At 38.3% G+C, this 23,459-nt stretch overlaps 1 pseudogene; it reads right to left on the bottom strand.

The window, feature by feature from the left end:
- Positions 1-987: 987 nt before the first annotated feature.
- Positions 988-3,385, bottom strand: LOC148127578 (E3 SUMO-protein ligase KIAA1586 pseudogene; annotated as a pseudogene).
- Positions 3,386-23,459: the final 20,074 nt, after the last annotated feature.

A 23,459-nucleotide genomic window follows, 5' to 3' on the forward strand; every position in this document is an offset into this window, starting at 1 on the left:
CTAGGCATGGCTTGGTGGTCACATGATCAGCTGGGCATGACCAACTCAACATCACTTCTTTGCCCTAATGACTTTTTTAAGTATAAAAAAAAGATATACCAAAACAAAAGGTAGTTTATTTCATGTTTTTAATGCTTAAATAATAAAAAAGATACGCAAAACTAGATTTTGTTACAATGTTTTAAAATATTAATCAAAAACTATTACATAACAAAACTTTACAAAAAAACAATGAAACTGTTATTTAAAGTACTGCCAAACTGCTTTTTAATTGGTATCCTCAGTTACAGTTTTCTTTTGTTTGACATGAGCATCATCAGCTGTTTGATGTGCCCATAACCATTTTTTTTTTACTATAGGAACAGGGCCCCTTTCTTGTAGAAGTAAGCCAATTAGATTGATAGTCAGCAGGTGTTCTGACCCAAGCCTTGTTCAAAGCAAACAAACACCAAACGGAGATAAAAGCAAAACCTTTTTAATGCTTCTCTGTGAATTCCATTTATTCACAGTAAAACACTATTAAAAACCAATTGTCCCAGATAAGAACAAGCCTTGCCAAGGTTGTGCAAGGCTTCCAAGAACATTAGATTAAATTGCAAGGAAATAATCAAAACCAAAAGTCTCCAAACACAAACCAGGATAGTCCGAACTTCCACAAGACTTGAAGTACAAGAACTTCTTTGCTTCCTGCAAAGAATCCCACCTCTGAGGGCTGGCTTTTATCCCTTAAGGGAGGGGCCATCACTTTGCAGCCTTACTCCCGAGTTGCCTGTGCTGCAGCAGCTGCTCTTTCCTTTGAGCAGCCCTGCGCTCATGCACACTGAGCACAGGCTCCTCAGGGTCCTCTGCATCATTGCTGCCAGTCTCCACAAGCTCCGAAGGCAGCACCCCAAGAGATATTTCAGTTAGGACATCAATCATCAAGGCTAAAACAGTGAGAAAAAAGGTGTTCTCAAGATGGGCAGCCATACCAGAGTATTTTTTATTTCAACAAAAAAACTGATGTAACACTGGATAAACATGCGACCCAGCTAGGGTTGACCTTAAACTACAGGCAGCCCATCTTGATCTAAAAATTCTACCAATCTTTATAATTTCAATCTCAAGTTGTTTGGAAATTTTGTTGAGGTCAATTGGTTCTTATTGGATTGATGGAAAATAGAACATATTTTATCAATAAAGATTTGAAAATGATTTACTTGCTTTATTTCCCTAATAGAATCATCTAAAACAAGTTGCAGACAATGGTTTAAGCAGTGCCATATTATAATGTTTAGAAACTCTTTGGCTATCCTACTGCTTACCCCAGATTTTCTCCCAAGCATAACACTGGTACCATCAGAGCAATATCCAATTAAACGTTTGTCTAGATAGTTCTTATTAAACCCAACTTTATTCAAGCTTTCCATAACTGAACAACATATTGTCTCTGCATTTTGTTTTCCCAATTCTACTAGTTCAAGGAAAATTGTTGGTGAGAAAACTGGATCCTCAACTTTTAAATACAGTATAAGAACTGGTTTGGAAGATATCGTTGAGGCTTCATCAATGATCAAACAGATTTTGTGAGTTTTTTCAATAATTTTGCTAAATAAATGTTTCCTAATGTCTTTTGCAGTGAAATCTTCTGTTGCAACTGCAATTTTATGTGAATGCAACCCTATCCCCAAATCTAAACCATTTTTAATTTGCAATTCAATCAGATCTTTTATATATGTAAATGGTCTGTACATTTGTGCCAGACTGTACACTGTAGTAAACATTCTACATGTACTACGCAACATTTGTCAGACATCTTATCCAGTCCTTTGCTTATAACATCCTGCTCACGTTGCTTCAACTTCTCTGTGCACATGTTGTGAGTTTTAGATGAGAAATGCTCCTTCAATTTTTTTTTCTAAGAGAACCTTGCTGCACTTCTTTATTCTTTCCTGATAGCTCAATTTGGAACTTTTCCCATTCCTTTGCTGCATGAACACTTTTTTCTTTTGTCAAAACCTCAAATCTTCTGCAATATGTGCAACCTAACTTTTTCTGCGAGACTTCCAGTCCATTATATTTCTCCCTAAAGTTGTTGTACTGCTGCAATGTTTAGCAGTCAGGAAGATTCCTTTCAATATCCGGTTCAGTTCTTTCAGTACTTAATGATGTGCTGTTGCTTTCCCCAGGTTGCAGCGTAGATGATGTGCTGCTGCTTTGCCCAGACTGCTTTGCCCAGACTCCAACAGTTGTGGTTGTGAGTCTTTTGGATCTCCTTTTGTTTTCTTACTGAAGAAAGCAGCCAAACTCATTTGCCTTTTCATCCTGGTAATATACTGCAAAAAAAACCCCAACAATGTAGTGGTTTGGACTCGATTGTTGTTGTAAGTTGAGTGGTGAAGGCAGTGGCAAGTGAAGAAAGCGGGCGAGAGGCAGAGATCAGTAATATTCAGTTACTTTTAAGAGTCTCTGACACTGTAGGTAGTTAGTGTTTAAAAGATGTTATGGAAGAGGAACAAGTTTGACCAGACAAGACTGAGACGGAACTGAAAGTGGATTTGAAAATGACAGTCTATAAAAAAGATGCTGCACTGTGTATATAAAAGAATGGCTGATCTTTTCATAATTACAGTTCATTCATTGAAAAAGAAACACTTAAAATGGAAATACAATTAACAAACCAAGGGAATTTGTTATTTTGTGCCAGTAGTGGCACAAAATTCTTTCCTAGCCAAGACTACTTACCTGGACCAACAGCCCTTAATGGAATACTTTCTCTATAGCACAGAGAGAGAAGCCAGGGGAAGCCATGTCTGGTCACCTAAGCTTTTTAGACTTTGCATCTTACAAGTGTACTGAAGTTTTTTACTGCCTTATGCAGTAAAATATATATAGTACAAAAAAAATATAGTACAAAAAAAGATATAGTACAAAATCATCTAAGAAATTAGATTAAGAATGAAATTCATGGGCACATTCACAGAGCAATACTGAATTCTTTTTCTGAAATGTATTCCTCACTTAAAAACCTGGAATATATGAATTAGGCTTAGTATTGGGCTCTGCTTGTACTCAATAGCTTTTCAAGAGTATGTAGTGTCAAGGTTAGAAAAAATGGTAAAGCCACATATAGATTTAAATTTTAAAACCAAAAATATTTTTGTTGATACCCACATAAATAAAGGGAATACAATACATATGTAATTTTACACATTAACAGCGGCTAGAATTATGTTTGCACAACAGTGGAAAAACAAACAGATCCCTATAGATTTGTGATAGCAAACCTATGACATGCCAAGGTGGCACGTAGAGCCATTTGTCCGGGCACACAAGTCCCAACCAAAATTACCTGTACTGTGCATGTGTGTACTTCCCAATTGATTTTTGGCCCATTTGAGGCCATTTTCGCCTTCCCAGAGGCTCAAGGGAAGCCTCTGCAGCCTTGAGAGGCTGAAAAACGGGCCTTCCAGAAATACTGGAAGTGCCTATTTTCAGCCTCCAGAGGGGCTATGGAGCCCAGGAGAGGCTGTTTTTACCCTCCCAGAGGCTTGAGGAAACCCTTTGCAGCCTTGGGAGGCCAAAAACGGGCCTTCCGGAAATACCAGAAGTGCCGAAACAGGCCCATTTTCAGCATCCCAAGGTTCCCAAGGCTTCCTTTGAGCCTCCAGAAGGGTGAAAATAGCCTCCCCTGGGCTCCAGAAGCTCTCCTGCGGCTGAAAATGAGCACTTCCGATATTTCCTAATAGGAAAAAGCAAAGGAGAAACAAACAGAAGTATCAACATGTAACAGTAATAGTAAAATAATTTTTATTTATTTATTTTTTTACTACTGTTTTATTTTTATGAATAAGTATTTTATTGTCAGGCAGGGCATATATCATTGAGGAAAAAACAAAGGAAAAACAGAAGTATCAATATATAACAACAGTAGTGTAACAATTTTTTTAAAAATGTACAAATTTCTTTGTATTGGCTTATTTATAATTCTGTTAATTATATCAACATGTTTATAATTATCAACCCTCTTTGTATTTAATTCATACATAGCAATGACCATTCTTCACCTAATTTCTACACTTTATCTCTATCCATTTCTTATAGGAAAAAGCAAAGGAAAAACGTAAGTGTCAACATGTAACAATAACAGTGGTGTAACAATTTTTTTTCATTTATGTATTTATTTATATTTTCAGTATCTTCTCTGTTTTAATGGTTAATAAAAACAAAACCTATACTAAAATTTATTAAAAATTATTTAAGATGCCACCGTGACAATGTGAGTTTGACAATCCCGGTTTAAGACAGGCTTGGGAGGGCAATCTGTGTGCCTGCTTGATCTATTGCATTTCTTTTGTTGGGTGAAGCATTTCCTTTTTCATGACAATGCATAAGTGGAAATTTTATCTCCCTCTCATAGCATTTTACTGCAAAAATTATATTTACTGAAAGTTTAAGAAAGAACAGGCTTTGATACAATAAAGATATAATTTCATATGGAGCATATGCTATATGTGGATCGCATCATTATTTTCTCCTCTGGGAAAAAAAAACTTGTGACTGGTCCAAGATTGTCCAGTGATCTCCATGACCAAATAGAAATTGGGATCCAGATGCTTCTGTCCTAGACTGTTGCCAAACCATAACACCTTTCAGTATATATAGATGTCAATGAATTTCCTCTTGTTGATCCTTAGACCTGTCCAGGGATATACAGAAACAGAAAAGGGAGAGGATATTACGTAGGCACTTCCTTGTTTTTGATTAACTTGGTCCATAATTTATCATTTGTCATTCCCTGAAAAGGGTGTGTGTGTAAATCTATCTATCTATCTATCTATCTATCTATCTATCTATCTATCTATCTATCTATCTATCTATCTATCTATCATCTATCTATCATCTCTCTCTCTCTACCTCCCTCCCTCCCTCCCTCTCTCTCTCTCTCCCAAGTTGGGAAGAAACCAGTTGGGTTTTACAACCCAATAACATCAAATGTAATTTAGATCACACCCAATGTGATTTAGGGCATTCAGGAAGTTTTGCCTAGATCAGGGGCCCTCTCTGGGGTCATTTAATGTTTGATAAGGGAGATGGGCAACAGGAAAAGCAGTTGAATTAGTGATTTTCAATAGCTTCTGAAGAGCTACTATTGCAGCTTACCACAAGGCCATAATGTGGTGCTAAGCGGGATATGTTCTGGAAAATCAGAATGCTGATCCCACCTGGAATCAAAATTAAAAATAAACAAATAGGGGAGGCAGGTATCAGTGGTAGGCTTTAATAGAACCTTCATTCACTAGCAGCTACCGGAAGTCACTTCTTTCTATTTTTTTTTCTATTTTCTTTTAATTTTGTTTCTTTTCTTGCTTTTGCTTTTTGCTTTTTCTTTAATTTCTTTCTATATCTTTTTTCTCTCTTTCTACTACTTTGTGTTAACTTTTATCTATTTTGTGCGTGTGTGTACACATATACAGAACAAAATCCATTTTCTAAGTAACAATGTTTTCTTTTGACCTCATCTATTTTTCATGGTCAGGCTTGCTGGTTTTCTTGTGTCATGAAAGAACAGAACTAATCTTTTTCCTGCATATAGGTAAAAATTGGGTCTTGCAATCAGCCATGGTTTCTTTCATAGTACTAGGACTACCACATTTGAATGTAAAAACTCTGGATGACCATTAGATGGCAGCAAAGAGTTAAGATTTTTGGTATCCTCTTTTTCAAATTTTTCAAATCTGAAAAAAAAGGGCATCTTTAAGAATAGCAGAAATTGCTGACCTTGTGGGAGATTAGAATAATTTTCAAAATACACACATGGTTTCTATGTCAGTTCAGCTTCACAAAGCTGCAGGCTATAATAAATGAATCTTAATAGGTTACAGGGATCTTTGCAAATTTCTAGGATTTGATTTGTATAGTTTGAGGTTGGAAACCTGTCAGTGATAACATGAAATTATTATTTGTATGCTAGCAATAATAAAAATGTACATGAGAAGATGAACTTCAAACACACACATTGCATGGAATCAGGCGTGGCTATGAATATTTCCCTCCCTTTGAAGCAAAGCAAGTCCCCTGACCCCTATTTTGATGCTAAAAGAACTGAAAAAGACCTGTGGCAAAATAAGGCACTTCCTTGTTATTTAGTGAACTTTTGAAGTTACAACAGCACTGAAAAAGTAACCCACAGCCCAGAGGTCAATTGGTTTATGTATCCAATAAAGAAGTTCTTTGAGGAAGACCCCAGTCTCAGAGTTCTGATTTGTTTGGGTTTGTAAGTCGGAACCTTAACAGTAACTTTATGACCTTCCTAGCACTTATAACCACCACAGTGTCCTGTAGTCATATGATCAAGATTTGGGAATTGCAGGCATTTATGACTATTGCAACAATCTGTGATCATGTGATCACCATTGGCACATTTCACAGCCAGCTTTCAATGGAATCAATGAAAAAGCCAGCAGTAAAAATCACAAATTGTAGTCACATGATGTCTCACTTAATGACAATATCATGTAGCAACAGCGTTGCTGGTCTCAATTGTGATTGGGCTACCTGTAATCTCTTCTTAATTTCCAAGAAAGTTATTTGATGCTTTCTTGGACTTCATAGGCACTCTTGGGAAATAGAAAAGAATGATGACTGTAGCCTAGTTGGTAAACTTATCCAGCAAAAGGCATGTCTGGAGTTCTTTGTGCTTTCTGAGCTTGGTTGTTTGTTTGTGGGTGATTAATTAACTGATTAGGTAAAATCATCAGTGTGAGTGAAAGTGGGGTTTGTTCCCTATTTATATACAGTAACTTGCTCTGCCATTGTTGATGGTTGTGTGGTTTTATCCTTAGTAGTTTCTTGATTAGACTATTGTTTTTTCTTAATTGTTTCTCTGGTGTTAATCTCTGCTTATTGGGGTGTTGGCTGCTGATGAGGATGTTTTGGTCTTTTATTGCTTTTTTAAAATTTTAACTGAATCTTTTGGATGATGTGGAAATGTGGACCTATACTTTTGGTTGATGTGTCGGAACTGCTATAACTTTGTCAAAATGGAAAACACTCACATTCATTAGAAAACATTCACTCCACAATTCAACCCTGAACATATTCTCTTATATTAGAAAAGACAGCAATGAATTGTGGGCTGCAAAAGTCTGGATGACTATATGATGTAGAAGAGATGCAGCATTTTCCCCATCTCCTTGGTACTGTCCAGTTGTCCCAATTTTTTTGGTCTAATTCTGGTAGACCAAATTCTAGGGGATGAAAGAAAGTGAAATTGAGCAATTTTATTTGTTATCAGTGTTATGCCACTGGCAATCTTACCACACCTTTAGCAGTGTTATGGCAAAGTAATGTTTCTTTGAGAGTTCATATGGGATATCTCAAAATATAAATGGGCCTTAATTAAACTAAAGCAAAACAGAAAGAAACTTATAGGAAAAAAGAATGAAAAGTAGATTCAGAGTTCATGTTAATCCAAATTATGCCATCCACATGCATGTCTTATTGACTAGACAACTACAGTAGTCTTGTCTGCACAACTATACTATGCTTCCAAGCACTTCGATGTGAATCATCTGTCAGTAGACAACTTGGGATCTGTGAAGGATGGATGGCTTGGTGAGAATCTTTGGTTGAATATCAGACATGTGTGAATAGGAGACATTAAACACATCCAGCTGTGATGCCGTCCTTACAGTGCAGTCGTTTGTAATATTCTCAGAGTGTACAGTACACTTTGTGCAGTTTAGTAAACTCCAGCCTTTCCAAAGTTTGGGTTCAGATGCCATGTGCTTTGATTTGGAAACTTAAGCCTCCCATATGGCTTGGCTTTCAGCAGACGTTACTCCTTATATTTCTCTAATTTTGGACACTTATTTCTTTCAGCTTTACATAAATATCTTCTGCTACAGGTTGAAACCAATCAGAAGGAGGACATCAGAAGAAAAAGAGCAGCAGCAGAAGAAATAATATATTTTAGTGCTTGTTGTACTGTTTCCCTCCATACTTAAGGATCAGTTGCCTGTTTTTTTTTCGATGGCCAAAGGTTTTTGTTGGGCAATAAGCTGGGGAAATTTTTAACAATATGCCTTCAAAAGTGAATGCATATACAGTGTGTGCTTATGAATGGCACTTTTTAAAGCCTCACTTTGTTCCTTACTTCAGCAGAACCCAATCTTTTTGGCATCAGGGACTGGCTTCGTGGAAGACAATTTTTCCATGGACTGAGGGAGACGGGTGATGGTTTCAGTTTCTCTTGCTTATCCACAGTTCAGCTCCAGCTGTGTGACCCAGTTCCTAACAGTCCACAGACCATACTGGCCTTACTTAAATATTTAAGTTTGGACATCAAAGTGAAAATTTGCAACTGTCCCCTGCTTGGATGTATAAATTATATCAGAAGGTGAATGAAACTGGCAGTCTGATGCTGAAATCTGTGTAAATAAATGCTGTTGCAAGTGAACGTGCCATTGTCTTTACCTAAGTCTTGCTTAATGCCATGGGACACCTAGAATGTATGGATAACTCTTTCTCTCAAGCTAGACAATTAATACACAAGGGGGGGGGGGGCGCAGACATTTCACAATTCCAGTGCAGATTACTTTAGTCAGAGGTGGTATTCAGCAGGTTGTGTCATGCCCCTGGTGGAGACTGACTCTGAGGGAGAGGAGGAACAGCTGACAGGGAGTGGAAGTGTGGTTAAAGAGGCTAGCATGTACCAATGGACTTTACAAGGATTCTCCTTCACAATTTCCCTTACAGGGTGTAGGGAAATTTCAGACTGGGTAGGTAGTACCATAGTGTGTGAAGTATGAAGAAGAATCCTTTTTTATTTATTTATGTATTTATTCCCCTCTGGTTGCCTGTGGGCAGGATCTCATAAAACTCCTAGCTTTATCATTCCTGCTCATTGAAACCCAGTAACTGGAAGAATAGAGTCATAGTTTAGATAGAACCATAGTTTTCACCCAGCTTTGGTCAGGTATTCATAATACAATGAGAAAAATGACCTAAGGTGCTAGATAGCGCTATTTTTTACTGCATGGCTGAGATCACATTTGAAATACTGCATCCAATATTGGTCACCATGATACAAAACAATGCTGCGACTCTAGAAAGAATACAGAGAAGAGCAACAAAGATGATAAAGGGCTGAAAGCTAAACTATACAATGAAAGGTTGAGACATTTAGCTACTCTAATGAAGAGATAGTTTAGGAGTGACATAATAGCAGTCTCCCAGTTCTTGAGGGGAAAGCTGACTACTCATGTAAAAACAATAACCGTTTAATAGAATGTTTGTCTTGCTATGCTAATTAAGAACTATAATAGGACAAGGACCTATTTTAACTATTCAAGACAAAATACATACAACAACCCTTTTTGATCCGCTTCTTTTATGTACAGTCTATATTTGGGTTGGCTGGTCACAAGTTAGGCATGACTTCATGCTTGCATACAGTGTCACTGGGTGTGTAATTAATGTGCTTTTATTTAATATCAATAACATACACACATAAAACTTGGAAGGATTTCAGTTTAAAAGCCTCCCTAGCTAATCATTTGATACTATTAATGGCTGTGGTTTTCTATCCTGTTTCATGAACCATGCTTCGTACCAACCTGACAATGCTTGAAGTATGTTTAGATCTGATTGATCCCAGAGCCATCAATTTTCTGTCTGATTATCTTTATTCCATCTCCCAATTCCTCAGCCCTCACTCCTTTTGACATTTTTCTCTGTTTCCCTCATAGAGTTCCTCTCTTTGCAAGTATCATCTGCAGGACTCACATATCGTCTATTTCAATATAGCATGAATGACAAATGCATGTGTACTGCCTGCCTCAAATGTGCAATGCTTCAGGATATATCCATGAGATTGGTGTGCTCTTCAGTTACCTTTGTTTTAGCTTTGAGGTACCATTCAATCAAAGAGGATAAAATATTAATCTATTACTTTTTTTTAAAAAAAAAATCACATTTACCTCTTTCCTTCTCCCAAGGAACATAACCCAAGGACTAGTTCTTCCCTGAGTATATACATGTTTTTTAAAAATAATAACCACCAACTACAATACCCAAGGACTAGTTCTTCCCTGAGTATATACATGTTTTTTAAAAATAATAACCACCAACTACAATAATATGACTGAAGTTCTGCCTGATTTTATGTGCGGATGTGACACACATAGAAAACAGGTAGAGCTTTGACTGCACCAACTCAACTATCATTTTGACCTTTTTGTCTGTACCCTGCAGATATGCCTGAGCTCCTCTTTTGTTCTTAGGCCTCAGTCAAATTAGGACTGTTTCAGTTTATTTTAATTATTTCAGTTGCTACTTGTGCCTCGATGGCTCACGGCAGAACCGCGGCACAAAATATATGTGTTGGAAATCAGACTAGAAAGGGTGTGTCTATAAAGCAGAGCAGAAACCTTAAATCTGGCATTGTTTTGACTAGGGTTGCCCCAAATTTGTAGACCTAGATTCAGAACTTGAAAGAAGCTGTGTCTTGTCTGACTGATGAAATTTTCAGAAGTGGAAGCAGCTACATTCAACAGAGTGAGAAACTTTGCACTGACCGTAACTTTCCAAAAAAGGCAAGGAAAGTTTCCCTTTAAATCTCTTCCAACACTTTAATTCTAGTTCTTCAATAGGGTTTGAAAGTAGCAAGAAAGTTTTTTTTAAAAGACAGCTCAAGTATTGCTTGTGAATACTACCATGGAATAATAATATACTTTATCTGGTCCCAGAGATTAGCTATAAAGTTTCAAAAACCTTCTCTAAGAGAGAAACTTTTCCATCCTTGAGGCAACACCTTACCTGTATGGATGTTACAACCTGAGCAGCTGCCTTTTCTTGCCAAACCACCTGTGAATTGACTCCCAGGAGGCAAAGATGAAGATAAGGCCGTAGATTTACAAGCGGAAACTTCATCCGTCATCATCCCACTCAGTTCTCTCGTACCTCTCTTTAGAAGTGCAGTGGAAAGTCTAAGATGGTGTATGGATTTGTGTGCACCACAGATATTCCATTTTTCACCCACTTGTCCAGGCCATTAATACTCTTTTCCAGATACTGATAGGAAAACAGACCTTGTGTCTATAATCAATCTAAACAATAAGAACAACCATTAAGCAGAGTCAGGTAGATCATTCAAGAGCAGATGTATCGTGAAACCACGCCCCACCCCGTCCTCAGAAAAAACTCTCAATGGAACTGATCCCTGGTGCCCAAAAATTGGGGGGCCGCTGACCTAGATGGCACTGTCTGACTGCTTGATTTGCAGGGATTATGCAGTTATTCATACAAAAATGGCTAGGTCTATTGTATAACGCTGTTTTGTTAAGCCTTCTTTAATATTTTCTAGACTTTATTTATACACCTCTGTTTACAAGGACAGTCTTCTGTACTTAAGGGGCCTTGTTTATGCCCAATGTATTCTAGCATTTTTTAAAAACTGTAGTTTGTTGAGCAAACCAGTATGGCCATACCAGAACACTAAGCCATAAATGGGTAAGTTCACATTATTACATTAAACCCAAACTAGACAATGTTATAAGGTTTTTTTTTCTTTTTATGACCCTGTAATTCCTTAATTTGGGGAAGTGTCAGAGCGACTGAATGGAGTGAGTGTTTACTGGCCAGATGCCCTTCCTGATGCCTACACAGAGTTCACAGCAGATATTTTCTCTTTGCTCCCTGAGGGAGAAACATTTGCCACTACTTAGGATTGAACTCTAAAGTATACTGCAAATACTATTCTCCCAAGATTCAATTGACCCCGAGTGCTATCTTTTAGAAAAGCTTTAAAATATTGGTTTTTAAAACAGGTAAGAAGCCAGGATAATTAGTGATCTTACTTGATTGATGATGGTGTTGGATACATTATTCCTGTCCACCAAATTGTTTCCTTCATGGTGCAGAATAGAGGAGGGATCACCTGGTGTCCTACTTTCTAACCTTATTTTTCTGCTGTTATGTATATAAAAATGTTAAGGCTGGAATAATCAAGTACATTTCTTTTTTGATTGTCCATGCTAATTATCTGCAATATTTTGTGCCCTTTGATAGATATAGAAATATCTAGATGTGGATTGTTGCTATTAAGTTCTCCACCCTTTTTATCTCTTGCCCATTATTGGTCTCTCTCTCTCCCTGCTTTTGCTGCCTTTTGTCTTGTTTTACTAGGTAACTAAAGTGATGCTTGCTGATTTTTAATAAATGAACATCAAGCTCTAGTTTTGTTAGCCAAACTGAACAGTCGTGTATTTGCCCTGAGCTGGACAGAGGAATTGACTGCCAGTGTGCTGGATGTAAACTAAACTAGATATTGCTCATAGTAATTTTCCAGTAGATGGGTAGTAGATGGGCATTTCCTTGTATATTTTCCCAATATTTCTGGATTTGGTTGTGTATTTTTATGATGGTTTAATTTTAATATTTGAGTCCTTTGATTTGATGGTGGTATTATCATCATCATCATCATCATCATCATCATCATCGTCATCATCATCATCATCATCTGTAAACCCAGCCAGAGAACCTGACTGACCTCTCCATTTGGTACAAATATAGGTTCACACAAGTCTTTTACAGTTTGCTCTTCTAATGCCATAAATCAATGTTTCATGCTGGCTGGGGAATTCTGGGAGTTGAAATCCACACATCTTAGAGATACAAACGTTGAAAAACATTACCACAAATGATGGATAACTATTCTAAGATGTTCTACAGAGCCTTCCACACAAGAAGCCATTAACAAAAACCTCCCCTACATAAGTGACAGGATTTCCAGGTCATACTGTGCATTCCCTGCCAAACAGGTTTCTCTTGTAATAATGAAAAGCTGCATTTGGAAATACCACATGGAGGAGAGAATTCCTAAAGAACCATCTATCCAAGAAATACCTAAAGAATGATCCCAAATGTCTCTGGAATTACACTGTGGATTTTGCTATAAAGTTGGTCTGTTGTCTTAAACGCAATGTCAAAGTGGGCCTTTAATATCTCAAGGAGATTATTGTTTATTAAGATGACATTTTGTATTGTACTGAAGTGAGTTTGATAGAGGTTTGAGGAGCAGAAAATGGCCATTTGGGGATATTTGATTTTTTTTTCACCACAGATTATTAATCCCTATACCATTAGAGGAAGGGACATCTTTTAGGCAAAGGTTTTCAATTTACTGGACCATTGAATTCATTCATTCATTCATTCATTCACTCACTTACTCATTCATTCTATTATATTTTTATGCTGCTGATCTTCATTTTTTAAATTAGTACTGAGTACCTTTCCCTGTCCTGGCAAGAATATGTTTAACAATTTTCTGGGAAATTTCCTGCCACAACTTACTTAAGGGGAAAAAAAGTAAATTATATTTGTATTTGTCTTTCTAAATTGAAATTATTTGGTATGTCTGCATGTTATACAATTTCATCTGAAGGCTGGTTCCTGATTATTGCTAATTTTCAGTGATTTGTAAACCTGGAAAAAAAATTACAAGGCATTGGAAGAGAATGTGTCTTTCCTTTTTAATGGCATTAATGACCTGCTGATGCTTCAATTCTGATGGGTAAGACTTTTTCTCCTGATGAGATTCTTTTTAGAAAAAAAGGCTGGTATTGATTTTTTTCATTTGCTAATGAACAATGGTGCCTTTGTGACCAGACACCTGAGCACTGGTTTAGAGCCCCACATACCAGCCCCGCACCCAAGTCAATGATATACATGTCAAAAAACAAAAACCACAGAGGTCCTATACCTTTATTCTTTATTTATTAGAGAAACAAAGATGCTAGCCTTTATATGAAGACTATATGCTAAATCAGTGGTTCCCAAACTTTTGAAGTCCACCGCCCACTTGGTGCTACGAATTCATCCTCGGTGCCATCCACCCAGGGGTTGGATTCAAATTTCTGTGGGCATGGCCTAATTTGAGGGTGTGGCTTGCTGGTCATGTGACTGGGTGGGCGTGGCTTGGTGGTCACATGACTGGCTGGTGTAGCTTGCTGACTGGGCGTGGCTTGGTGGTCACATGACTGGGTAGGTGAGGTTTGGTGGGCATGTGACTGGGTGGGCATGGCCAGGTAACTGGCAAACCAAATACAAGTGGTCCTCACTTAATAACCAGTTGTTTAGCAAGTGTTCTAATTTATGACTGGCCTCCCCAGAGCTACTTGACCTGTTTTTGGAGTTTTGACTGCCATGCACACACATATACACACATTCCCTTCTAACCCTGCTGGAGCAGGTCATTGGACTAGAATCGGTAAAGCATCTTTGATTAGATTCTAGTAGTGAATAGAATCTAATCAGAGATGCTTTGCCGATTCTTGTTGATTTGTTTTATTTGTATTTCTTTATTTTATGTTGCTGAATTGCATTGACATGTGTGTCCCTTCTTGTGCAGAAGCTTTTGTGATTCTTTGCAACAAAATTTAGTGACCTCTGGCTTTACTCTACTTTTCAAACATGCTGCCACTGCCATGTTCTAGGTGCTGGCCCCACTGCCATGTTCTAGGTGCTGGCCCCGCAGGTCCACCCCATTGAACCCGTTGCACCGGAGGGACCTGCCCAAGCAAGCCCGAGTGGACCAGTGCACCAAGTCAATGGGGTGAGCCTGGGAGAGGGAAAGAGAGAGAGAGAAAAGAAAGAGAGAGAGAAAGAAGAAAAGAAATAGAAAAGGGAAAGAAAAACGGACAAAGAAAGAGGGGAGGATAGAAGGAAGGGACAGAAAGAAAAAAAATAAAGGAGGGAGGGAGGAGAAAGATAATGAGATATCGATTGTAGTCCAATCACCTGCTCCAGTAGGGTTAGAAGGTAGTGTGTGTGTGTGTGTGTGTGTGTGTGTGTGTGTGTGTGTGTGTGTGTTCTCTTTGTAATTTACCAGTACATTTTGGTTTTGCATTCTTTAGAATTGGCACTGTAATACATTGGGGAAAAGTAATTTTTTAGGGTGGACGTCTGGTCCAATGGATCCTGATTAAAGCCCCAACAAAATGTGAGAGCTTCCTCATAGTCTTGACCATGTTTCATCCACAAAACCTTTAATAGAAGCCAAAGATGTTTCAATGTGCTGGCAAAGATGCTGGCAAAGATGTTTCTATGTGGAAAAAGGCCTCAGGCCTCATTTCAATCTGATGTATCAGCGCTCTCTCTCTCTCTCTCTCCCCACCCCCCCTCTTTCTTTGTCTGTCCCTTTTCTCTTTCTTTTCTTCTCTCTCTCTCTCTCTCTCTCTTTCTCTCTCTCAGGCTCACCCCATTGATTTGGTGCACCACTCTGCTCGGACTTGCTTGGGCAGGTCCCTCTGGTGCAGCGGGTTCAATGGGGTGGACCTGCGGAATTGGCACCTAGAACGCAGCAGTGGCGGTGCATTGGAAAAGTAGACCAAAGCCAGTCTGGCTTTGCTCTACTTTCCCAACGTGCCTGCGGGGCCGGCGCCTCCTTTCTCTCACACTTCTTCTCCCCTTTCCTTCCCTTTCTCATTTCCTCACTTGCTTTATTTTTTTCTATTTTACACCATGATAAAATAATAACAAAGAAAAAATGAAGAAAAACCATTGGAAAAAGGACCCTTGTTTTAGCAGTGCTTCCTATTCCACAGCCGAGATACGCAAATTTCTGAGGGAAAAAAAGTTCATCACAACTCCACTTCTATGTCCGCATTTTTATATTGGCAATTTCCCCCCCAAATGTTACTTTGTATATTTCTGTTGCGCTTTGAAATGATGGGAAGATGTTGAAATTGTCCAAGGAAAGGAGTGGAAAATGGAGGAGAAATGGCCAAACTTTGTTCCGGGATCTGCATCAGGGGCTGTTTTGTAAGGAAAAGTGGGATCCTGACCCACAGAAAGAAAGGGAGAGATGCCTTCTTATTGGGGGCTGAGTGGGGGATTGGAAGGGGCTCTTTGATCAAGAGAGACGTGGGTTTCAAGGACGGAAAACACCATTTTCTCTTGTAAAGCCAAGAGATCCCTATGGAAACCCCACTTGTGAAGGGAAGGAGGGGTGGGGAGAGGATCTGGCTGGATTAGGAGGGATCCCTGCAGATCCTCTCTTCCTCTTCCCTAATGGACTGTCAGCCGAGGGTTTTCCTAGCTTCCCTTCGGATTGGGGTAAGTGTGAGACCCCCAAATCCTGGCTGGCTGTGGGGCTGTGCCTCCCCCCTTGTCCTCTGGAGCAGCTGCTGAGGGCTCCCTCCTCCCAGACTGAGCAGCGGGGGAGCCCAAAGGACCCCTCGAGCTCTGGCTCCACTTTGCCCTTCTGGAGTCTTGGCAGCTCCAGCCTGGGCGCCCTCTGGGCACTGTGGGAAACTCAAAGGGCATCTAATCTACCCCTCCAGGCGCACAGAGAAAAGGAGGTTGGATGAGAATCATGGGAGGGGGCGCAAAAGGAAGTCCACCCTCCCCTCTGGAGCTGGCATGAAAGACCCCCCCCTAGAATGCAGCCCCCCAAGACTGAAAAGATCCCCCTGCCACTTTCTCTGCTTCTCTCTCTGCTCAGAACTCTCTTCTCCATTGGGTGAAGTCAAGGGAGACTCTTCTCGGAGACTGATGACACTGCAGCAGAGAGAATTCCCATTGGTGCTTCAGTTCTGGCCCCTCCCAGATCAAAACTCTGAGAAAAACATTTCCTCCCCCTCTACACACATTCTTCCTTTGACACACACACACAAACACACACACACACACACACACACACACACACACACACACACACACACACACGTGTTGATTTCATGGATAGATTCTGCTGTGAGAAGAGCTGTTGCACTGGACAACAAGGGGGCGGGGGAGAGGTAGCCATCTGCGTGCCACCTGTTTCTTCCCCCCGGAAGCTGCCGGACAGAGTGCCAGTGCCCCCCTGCTGCCTCTTAGTGCTCCCCTGCTGGCCCCCTTGCCTCTTAGTGCCCCCCTAAGGCATCCCACTGCCCCAGGGTAGGATGCGGTACTGCCCACTTTGGGAACCACTGTGCTAAATGAAGACTAAGTGAAGGTTATATAAAGACTAAACTCTATAGCAGAGGTCTCCAAACTTGGCAACTTTAAGACTTGTGGACTTCAACTCCCAGAATTCTCCATCCAGCTGGCTGGAGAATTCTGGGAATTGAAGCCCCAAGTTTTAAAGTTGCCAAGTTTGGGGACCCCTTCTCTATAGGAAGACGATACTTCAGAATCATAGAACTGCAGCCACAGTACTGGAGCATATTACCATTGAATTGCTGTTATAGTATTTTATTATTTTACTAGACTTAAATGCACTCTAACCCTGTTTGACTCTAAACAGGTACAAACTTGCACACAGCTATAAGATTAAAACCAAACATAGCAACAAAATCAAAACTGATTCCACTCCATTTCATTGAGTGGAAAAATAAAGTCTCCTTCAAACTGTTGGTAATTCTACTTCATTTACACCCACATTCCCCTGCACCTCTGTGCCACTGGCAGTGGTATAAGCAAAGTAGGAGCCTGTGATGGAAGAACTCCTTTTTTAAATCATGCAAACTTAAATGGGGCATCCACAGAAGAGACCTCAAACAATGTCATATGCGCATAGAAAGGAACCAAGTCACAGGTTGCAACCACTGTCTTCCATTTTATGACCCACCCTATGAATGCTGCTGAACTGAAAGAAACACCCAGAATGTAAACAGTTATCCATGAAATTACTCATAAAACTATATCTTATTGCAATCAAGTATCCATTTTCTATTAATAAAATTAGGAAACTTAGTCTTTCTGTTGTCCCAAAGGTGCTTTTTTAAGAGGCAACTGAAGCTGTTAGTAGAGAAGAAATGAGTACTACAAGACAGCACCTTAGGTGACAGAATCAATCTCAGCCCAGACCACATATGTGCCACATATCTGCCTGATCACTACCTATTTTAAATACAATGAAGGTTTCTACAGACAAAAACACAGCTGTGTCATGGGTTCACTTATGTCCCACCATTGTGGCCAATCTCTATATGGAAGAAGTAGAAACCAAAGCTCTAAGCTCTTTCACAGGAATTCCACCCACTCACTGGTATAGGTATGTGGATAATACTTGGGTCAAGATCAAAATACAGAAATTGGAAGCATTCACCAAACATATAAACAAGAAACTCCAGTTACTTCTTGAAAAAGCACCTTTGGGATAACTATCACCTGGATGACTGAGAATTTCCATAGGTAAGTCTGTTTTGTTAATTGTACCCAAATCTGAAGATTCTTTCAATCTTAGTAAACAAGTGTTTTAAGAGATATATGTTTTCCCACTTCCCTCTTTCGCCATTCTTTGAAGAGAGCAAAAATAATTAAAATCAAAGAGAAGAGAAAAAAGGACATCAAAGTGAATTTAGTTTATAAACTATTCATTACATTTCTCCATGCTTTTCTATAACCTTGCAAGCTACTTTGTAGATTACCTTTTGTTCTTTAGACTTGTCATTTTTCTCTTTTTAAAGCTCTCATCAACTTTGTCCAACTATGACATTTTCAGTCATCTCTTTCTTTTAGACCCAAACATCCTTTCTTCATACATTTGTTTGGTGATTTGATCCTCATTCATTCTCTTTGTGTGACCAACCACCTCAAAGTATTTCTTTCTTACTGATCACTCAGCTAAATTTATTCCTCATTCTTGATCCTTCTTGTTCTATTACACTTGAGTATACCATCTGAGTAGCCCATTCTCAGTTCATTCAACTTTTAAGGACCTCCTGGCAGTCCTAAGGCTTAGTTTTGTAAATTAACAATGGCAGAAGCCCTTAAATACACATATTCACTTTTTTTTGACAAATATTCATTCCTTGTGACATAAGGCATACTGTTCACTACCTTTCTGCCAATCCTTTAACATTTTAAAATTTCTCTATACATTCTTTATTCATTTCCCCCTCTTTAGTAAACAGTTTACTGGGTGCCAAAAATCCTGCTTGCTCTAATTTCTCATACTGTATGCACAAATTATAGTTCATTCTGTTTTCTTTTTTGAGCACAAAGAACCATGATCTTTAATAGATTAAGTTGGCAATTCATTCTTCATGTTGAATTACATCTAAACTTATTCTGAAAATCAGCTAAAAATAAAGTCAAAATGATTTCAAAGCCTAAGCCCACCTGGAATGATTTCTATCTGGACTATATTCTGTTTTCTGTTCTGAAATTCTTGATGAGAAATAAGTTGCTTTGAATTTCTACTAATGCCTATGGAGTTTTTGCTATGAACAGTAATATCTGAATGGCTTGATTCCTCTAACTGTGTGCAGTATTGCTGTATGCCAGCTTGAGACATAATACTGCTAGCATTCCATGATCCTGACATTGTGTGTATGGGGGTCTTATTGCAGAAAATACATTACTTAAAAGCAAGAGCTAAATAATCATTTGTGCCCTGGGGAGGGTGGTGATGAGTGGGTTAATTTTATATTGCTCTCAAGGTATACCTATCAAGAAATGTTTTGATTGGTAAATTTATAAAAATACATAAACTGGCAGGATGAAAAGATTTCTGCACAAATATGAATAGGCATGGAGTGTGGGATTCTATCTTAATGTTTCAACTGTCCACAAGAGTTGAGATTTCAACTATCCAGGCTTATGCTGGTTATCAAAATCCCTTATTCCTGCTTCTTTGTAAACATTTCTGGAGCATATTTGACACTGTATGAAGAAAATGCCTGAAAAATAAACTTCTTGTTGATTGAACTGTGTAAATGGATTTCTAATCGCATTCAAAGATAATGTTGATTTGCTCAGTCTCTATGTTGATAGAATTTGAAGTTCAGCATCATAGAATCTAAAAATGTAAAGCCCCCAAATTCCTGAGCTATTGTTTCAGAATTACAATGTTTAATGCAATAGAAGGCAAAAAGAATAAAGGTAAACAACATGACATAATCACACTAATTGTTTTTAATTAAGTGTAATTTCATTTAAGTCTAAATCCAATTTAAAGATTGTCATGACTATCAACTCTTTGATATGTGCTTTGATATGCGATGCACCTCTCTTGAAGACAGCAGCTATCCTTTGCTTAAATATGTTATGGATTATGCAATATATTCTTAATTTTCCATTTCTCCCACAAAGTCATTAATGATTGTATTCATGGTTCTCTCCTATATCCCCTTCAGATGTTGACTGATTCAGTCAACTCCCATTGTGCTGACAAGAATTGATTCTGGGATCTTATTGCATGGAAATTAGAATGCAGAACCAGATGATAACTCCTGCAAAGCCTGCCCATTCATAATCATGATCTTTATTTAAAAAAAATAGTCTTCTAAAATAAACAGAAAAGAAAAATTGTACTACTGAACAGGAGTGATAAAAGGCAAATTATTGCATAATAACCTTTGAACTATATATAAAATGATTAAAGGCATAGCAAAACAGATATCCATCAGTAATAATTATGCTAAATAATCTACAGGTCACTTGTACAGATTGGCTTTGGTGTGGCAGTCATAGCTGAATAAGCATAGTTTGCCTAATATAGAAAAAAGTTAATTTAATAATGGACATTTCCTTCAGCAATATTCTAAGGGCCCTATGCAAGGTGTGGATTGTTTATGATAAATTATAATAAATTATAAATTTGTAAGCTAACCAATGGCAAAGTGAACCTCACAGTGTTTATTAAACCTGTTCTAAATTTGATCTTAGGATCACAATTAGCATCAGTAATAGAAAGTTGGAGGAGTCATGAAGGCTGTCTTTCTAGCTCCATCCTTGAGTCTCTAGGAATCTGCAGTATATACTGTAAATGTAATACATTTCTATTATTATGTAAGAAATGTAAAGATTGAGGGTCCAAACAGATGGCAGCCTGGCCATTCCTTGACTACCCATGAGTGAAGGTTCACCATCTCAGTAGGCAACAGCTCATTTTTGAACTGCTATTACCATTATAGTAATATTCAAGTTTATCTAAAACTTTTCTTTCTGTCCAAAGGACCAGGGCATGTGAGAAGAAGGCTTTCTTTCTTCAGTGTGATAGTCCTTCAAGTACATCACATTGCCCTATTAACTTGAGAGAACCTTAGATCTTTTTACCTAGAATGTTTTCAGAATTTCTGCTAACTCTGTTAGGTTTTTTTTTTAACTCTTTCCAATTTGCCTGTATCTTTCTTAAAGTATACTACCCAAAAGTTGCTAGAGAAAATCTAAACAATGCATAAGGAGGAGGACTATTACTTCGAATAGTCTGAAAACTATCTCTTTATGAATACAACCAAAACATATGTTAGTTTTGGCTCCCTAATAATGTGGTTTGTAATTGTATCTTTAGTAATTGACTGTATTGTATAATCACTTACATTCTGTTTGACCTTGGTCATAATATATATTCTTTTATTCTCTCTTTATCTCCCTATCCCCATCTTTTTTCATAGGAATGACTTACCAGAACAAAGTTTACGTAAGCAAATGAATAGAACAACTAGTCACAAATATGTGTGTAACAAGGTAAGACTAGGGTGCAATTATTGAAACTTCATTAGCCAAACATTAGCTCAGTGACTACATCGCAGAAGAATATAAACAAGCATATAAGGGAGTCAGTGATGCATATTTTTAATGTATGTACAATGTATTTAATGTATAAGATTTAATATATATATCTCCTTCTTAGTATATGCTAGGAAATAATCAGTTGTTTCAATTAAATGTTTGCTTGATTATGGGTAAACCCAGGTTGTTATGCAGCATATGAAATACCATGGAGTCTGGTCTCTTCATGATAAAAAACATTGTCCTCTCATTCATTTACACAAAAAATGTTTAATGAGGAAAAATCTAACTGTATCTTACTTTTACCATACTTATGCCAAGAATTAATAAGGTGAGTTAATGACTGGAAGACAGATTGCTGTTCCAATCCTAACTCCTCTCACACTCAGTTGTTTTCTGTTTTTAAGAGGATGGAAGAAACCAGCTAGCTCCTTTTTTATGTTTATAAATAGCAAACTCCATCCTCATTGACTGAAGGCTTCTCAGCTTGGAATCTGGAAGTGGTTTTGCTAAGTAACAACAAATAAAAAGGCATAGAGAAATAAAAAAAAGCCACTGAACTGTTGAAAAAGTATTTAAGTATTCAGGCTTTTTTTTTGTTTCCATGGATTCTTTGAAGAGAAACCAGCTAAAGAGGAAAATAATAGATGTACTGCTGTTGGGAAGTGCATAATTTAATTTGGGCTTGCCGTACACAAGAAGTTCCCATTCATTCTACACCAATGAGCTTCAATAAGCAGGTTTTAATCTTGGCATTCTCAGTAATCTCATATAGAAAGTCTGACTATTTCACAAATGCTAGATTTCTATAGCTCTCCAGGTCCCAAACATATTATATCAAACTTTCACCAAACATGTTTTCCCAAAGAGGAAAAGTAACCATCTTGGCAAGAAGAAAACACCCATGATTCTCATTAAAGCAATGCCTTTATTAGAAGAACTGAAGGCCACAAAATGATGTACAAGTTTTCAAGCTCTCAGTAATGAATCATTGTCAAAATGTCAATAAAGAAAAGGCTGGTGGGGTGGATGACAACTAACTGACAAGGATCCAGGCTTGCCTTTAGAACAAACAGGATACTTCTTATCCTGAGGATTTCAGCCCAGTCTCTTGCCTTTCTCTAGCCTTTGGCTGTCTCCAAGTCTATAAGGCTGTCTCCAAATCTAAGGGGACCTCAGGAACCGTTCCTTTCTTTACCAACTGATTCTTGGAGAGAAACCTTTTTTTTTAAAGTTTTGCAAGCTATTTTTTCAATTATCCACAATCCCCTAGAGCAAAGTTTATATTAGGGGAAATTTTAAATTCTGGAAAAATTTAATCATAGTGAAATTCAGTCACTTGGCCCTGCTTGAAATGACACACCATGCATTCTTAAAGCAGGCTTTAATCTGGTCCTTGGCAGCTGTCCAAGAATGCAGGTGCTGATTCAACCTTTTTTGGGTGTGCCTTAAATACATCTTTCTTCTCCCCCTCCCCTCCTCCCCCTCCCAGATGAGCTCAGAAATCCTGCTTTTGGTCAAACTGCAGGCTCCTTAAAGGAACTGTTGCATGGGTAGAGCCAAAAAGGAGAAGGCTTGGGGATTATATAAGTAAACCCGATCTTTTGATGTTTTGCAGGTGTTGTCCCAAAAGTCAGGAGGGTATCTTGATCAAAGCTCCACCCCTTTTATGTGCATTGCAAATAAGGTTTTTTGGGGGGTGGGGATGGGGTGGGTGGGAGGATTGCACAGAATCAGATATACATCTTTTCACTATTTCTTTCAATCAGCTCTTCTAGGTACTATGAAGATATAACTAGCTAGATATAGATATAGACTGGGACAAAAAGACACACAATGACTGACACTTTGAAATACGATGACTATCAGATTATCTACATAAGAGAAATTCATAGATTCCTTGATTGCATGTCTATTTTGTCTTCTTGTTTAATTGATTTAGCTACCCTATTCTTGCATGATCGAGCTCAAAGAGG

Source organism: Pseudonaja textilis, chromosome 1, assembly GCF_049901715.1.
Source record: "Pseudonaja textilis isolate UNSWEBS1 chromosome 1, rPseTex1.2, whole genome shotgun sequence".
NCBI lineage: Eukaryota > Metazoa > Chordata > Lepidosauria > Squamata > Elapidae > Pseudonaja > Pseudonaja textilis.